The sequence below is a fragment of the Chiloscyllium punctatum genome, chromosome 2 (assembly GCF_047496795.1).
Source record: "Chiloscyllium punctatum isolate Juve2018m chromosome 2, sChiPun1.3, whole genome shotgun sequence".
Classification (NCBI taxonomy): Eukaryota; Metazoa; Chordata; class Chondrichthyes; order Orectolobiformes; family Hemiscylliidae; genus Chiloscyllium; species Chiloscyllium punctatum.
The window spans coordinates 89,876,681-89,881,381 of record NC_092740.1 but is presented as its reverse complement, the minus strand read 5'-3'; the positions used below and the strand labels follow the sequence as shown (position 1 = coordinate 89,881,381).

The 4,701-nt window shown below is 37.5% G+C and overlaps 1 long non-coding RNA gene across 1 annotated transcript; it reads right to left on the bottom strand.

Moving 5' to 3' along the window:
• Positions 1–1,431: 1,431 nt before the first annotated feature.
• Positions 1,432–3,594, bottom strand: LOC140493381 (uncharacterized). Its single transcript, XR_011963661.1, has 3 exons — positions 3,484–3,594; positions 3,169–3,279; positions 1,432–1,540 (listed from the first exon to the last, which is right to left on the bottom strand). It is a non-coding gene; the product is annotated as an uncharacterized lncRNA (long non-coding RNA).
• Between the last annotated feature and the right edge of the window lie 1,107 nt (positions 3,595–4,701).

The window sequence follows — 4,701 nt, the reverse complement described above, 5'->3', positions numbered from 1 at the left end:
ACATTGAAGAACCAGAGCTCTTATGGCACAGTGTAGTGTCCCTCACTCTGAATCAGAAAGCCCATGTTCAAGTCCCACCTGCTCCAGAAATGTGTAATAACGTCTCTGAACAGGTTGATCAGGAAACATCTACTCTGAGATGTCCTGGAACTGACATGACTGAACTCCAAACACCACAATATCTTCTTATATGTCATGTATGACTCCAGTCAGCAGAGAACTTCCCCTCTAATTCCGGTTGGCTCTAGTTTGCTATGGTTCCTATATTTCACACTCAGTCAAATACTGCCCTGAAGTCAAGGGCAGTCACTCTCACCTCATCTCTGGATGTGAACTCTTCATTGAACTGTTTGGTTCAAGGTAGTAATGAAGTCAGGAGGTGAGTAACCATGACAGGACCCAAACTGACTGTGACCAGGTAGGTTTTTGTAAATGTTGCTTGATAGCACAGTTGAAGACATTGTCTATCATCTTACTGATGATGAGAGTGAACTGGTGGGATGATAAGTGGCCTGTGGGTTTTATCCTTTTCTCCTTCTGTCCAGGCTATTCTTTGAAAATTTTCAGATCGATGCCAGTTTTGTAGCTGCACTGGATCAGCTTGTAGCTAATTCTGGAGCAATAATTTTCAGCACTAGCTCCAGAATGTTGTCTTGGCTCTTAGCCTTTGCAGTTTCCAGTGTTTTCAGTGTTTCTCTACAGCGATGTCGAGTGAATTGAATTGGTTGAGGAATGGCTTCTGTGATGCTGGGAACTGCCAAAAGAGGCAGAGATGTGCCATCTACTTGGCATTTCTGACTATTTTACCAATGATCCAATCTTGTTGTGCTGTGCTCCTCATCATTGAAGATGGCTATACTTGTGGAGGCTTCTCCTCCAGTCAGTTTTTTAAAATTGTCATGATCATTAATAACTGGATATGAAAGGACTGCAGTGCTTGAATGTGATCCATTGATTGAGGAATGTCTTAGCTCTGTCTATCATTTGCAGCTTATGTTACTTGGCATGCAAGTAGTTCTGTTTTCTTGCTTCACCAAGTTGGCACATCATCTTTAGATATGGCCTGATGCAGTTTTTAGCATCTTGAACTCTTCATTGAACCTGGCTTCATCCCCTGGCTTGATACTAATGGTAGAGTGCAGGTTATAGATTATGTTTGAGGACAATTCTGTTGCTGCTGATAGCCCATGTGTGTCATGGATACCCAATCTTGGGTTATTAGAATAAAAGCAAAGTACCATGGAATGTTGAGATATAAAATGAAAACAAAAATTGCTGGATAAGCTCAGCAGATCTGAGTTCCAAAGCACTCATATCAGACTTAAAATGTTAGCTATGTTTCTCTTTTTTTACAGATGCATCCAGACCTTTTGAGTTTCTCCAGCACTTTTATTTGCGTTGTTGGATCTATTAGAAGTCTGTTTCATTTAGCACAGTAATACAATACAATAGAATGTATTCTCAATGTGAAGGTAGGATTTCATCTCCATCAGGACTGAATGGTGTTCACTCTTTCTGATGTTGTCATGGGCAGACAAATCTGTAACAAGCAAATTATTGAGATTAAGTCAAATACATTTTTCTCTCTTGCTGATGCCGATAATGTTGATACCTGTAAACTGAGGGATGAAAATATTTAGCTCTTTGTACCATACCTTTACATGTATGGTAATCATATCATTATGAAACATTCCAATAGATGGCTTCAATAGGTCATGGCAGAGTCATCTAATACTTCCTACAGATTTCACAATTTTCACTAATTATTTTTGTGGAAGCATTTTTGTTTATGCATTAACTATGCATGTCACTGGCTTGAGAAGATGGTGATGAATTGCCTTCTTGAGTCACTACACTCTGTTACACCAACAATGCTACCAGGGACAGAGTTGCAGGATACTGACCCAGCAAAACTAGACTACACATTCATCTCCTTAGTAAGCCCCATCTCCTTATCGCAGGATTTTAAAACTTTTGACAATAGAGTAATTAAATGATCAATATAACTTCCAAACAATTTGTTTTTCCTCTGTATTTTTTATCACCATATGTTATGAATACTTCTGATGAGAACCATTAAATTTTGGTAAGTTGGTATAATAATAGCCTGACTGAGTGAACAGCAGTTGCACTGACTTTCAAGAAGGAACTGCTTGATCATATTCTATATCAAGTTTCATTTATGCATTCTTCAGAATGATTCACTCAACACTACTGGTACCTTTATCTAAATCAGGATTGCATTAGTACTTAAAAAATGGCTTATATCAACTATTTCACACGAATAACTTATTTTAATGACTGAATGTTTTGTCATTGCCAAATCTAAAAATAATACATTCATCATAGAACTAAAACTTTCTGTGATCAGTGTCTTCAAAATAATTAGTGTCTTCATCGTCTTAAAATTCTCTTTCTCGTGGGTTATTTCAAGCACCTTGCCTCTTCGAGTTTTTGCAATTTACTGCATCAAGATACTTCAAGTTACAACCACAGCATCTCATAACTGGTTCTTGTGCATTTGTGGGATATAGTCATCGATTATTTTTGTTTCAATTTCTTGTTTTGCTGTAATAGCCACAGCTGCTAAAGGTTTTCATTCTTGCTGCCTTTAATCCGAGAATTGCTTTGATGCCTGTGCCCAGAATCTGAATTATTTTAAAATCTTGAAAGTGTTTAGTTTTCCTTTTTTGTGACATTGTTGGATGTCTTAACTGTCCACGAAAACTGAAGGAAATGATCATTTCCTCAAGATTTTTTAAAGCCACAGACACCTAATTGAAAAGAATTTCCTGCTTTGAGAACGGATTGCCAGTTAGAGCTATTTGTCAGTTCTTGTGAGACATCTTAGCATTATTCAGTAATTTAAATGGTGGCGCTGATCTGTCAAATGCAAGATGAAATTTTGCCAACTTTTAATCAATCTGTTAAAGTCCATAATATATTCTTCCATTGATGGCCATCTGTTTTCTAAAATCTATTAGATTCTGAACATTACTCATAGGCATTCAGAAATTATTCAAAGCATTTAACAGATCATTTTGCTGGCAGATTTCATTGAGGAACTTTTATAGACGTTCCAAACATTCAACACTACCTGATTACACTTTCTATGACACTATAACTTTCAATACCACTCTTAACAAAATACTTGACTTGGGTCCTTACCTCATGAAGAATGTGTCAACACTAAAACCACATCATGTTTTCTCTTTACTCAAGATATAACCTCTGCTTATATATCCACTTTGTTCTTCCTCTGTTCATATGGTTCAGATTCTGAAAACATTGAAGGGTAATCACTTCAGAACAAATCACACTTGTTTTCTCACATTTTTCTCCAATGGCCATTAGGAGTTTAGTTCACTGATTGAAGGAATTGGAATAACTTAACTCTATTGGAAAACTTAACAGAAAAATAGATACAGCAACTATTACTAATTAATTGTTCAATATAGTAACATCCCATAAACACAACCTCACCTGAAGGCAAATTCAGCTTGTCGTACATTCAACTCCCACAGCAGGCAAGGAACCCACAGCTTGTGGCTGTAACTAAGAGAGGGAAGAAAATAGCTTTTACATCTTCAAAACCCCAAAAGCATCTGCTGAAAGCCACACTAAAGATCCTGATTTTATGGGATTTCGATCACATCCACTCAGGCTGCTTCTACTGTTCCAACTTTAAAACAAAATCTCACAAGGCTTCACAAGTTGCTAACCTTTTCATAGACTTCTCAGTACCTATCCTTTAATCTCTTTGTAAAAGAAACCAGTACAAAATGAACTTTTACAGCCAGAGTATAATCACCATATCACCTGTTCTTTGATCATCTTTAAAGTCCTGTTAATGATCACAGACTGACCACAAAAGTTTGAATACTTGACTAGAAAGCAACTGACTGCCTGAGTTTGGTCATAAATTATAAAGTTTTTCCATTTTTCAGCATTGCCCTTTGGTTTGTATACTATGATATTTCAAGTGTTTGTTGAAATTCTTCTTAAATGTTGTGAAGGTTCCCTCTAATCACCCTTTCAGGCAGTGAGTTTCTGATTTGCCCTCCTTCTTGATGAATTGAGAAATCCTCAAATGCCCTCTAAACCTCCTGTCCCTTACTTTCAACCTTTGCGCTGATTATTGAGACCTCTATTAAGGGGAAACATTTCTTCCTATCCACCCTGTCTATGGCCTTCATAACTTTGTCTCCTCACTAAGGAACTCCTTTAAGGAAAACAACCACAACACTTTTAGTCATTCTTCAAAGCTGCAAGGGTCCATCCCAGGCAATATCATGGTGAATCTCCTCCAGTTTGTCTCTGTTGCAATCACATCCCTTCAATAGTGTGGTGACCAAAACTGTATAGAGCATTCCAGTTGTAACCTGACTAACATTTTCTACAATTCTATCAGTCTCATTGCTCTTCCATTCAATACCCCAACTAATGAAGCTAAATAGCCTGAATGCCATCTTAACCATCATATCTTCTTCCCTCTCATCTTCAGTGACCAATATATATGCACATCAAGGTCCTTCAGTTTCTCTGTGCTTCCCAGTGTCATACCATTATGGAGATCAATTATTTTGGTGGAACGATAACCATAGTTACAGGGAATCTCATGTCAATGCCATAAAGAAAATAAATGAGAAATAATCAGTTTTAGGGGTGGCATGTCTCGCAGTGCCAGGGCCACAGGTTTGA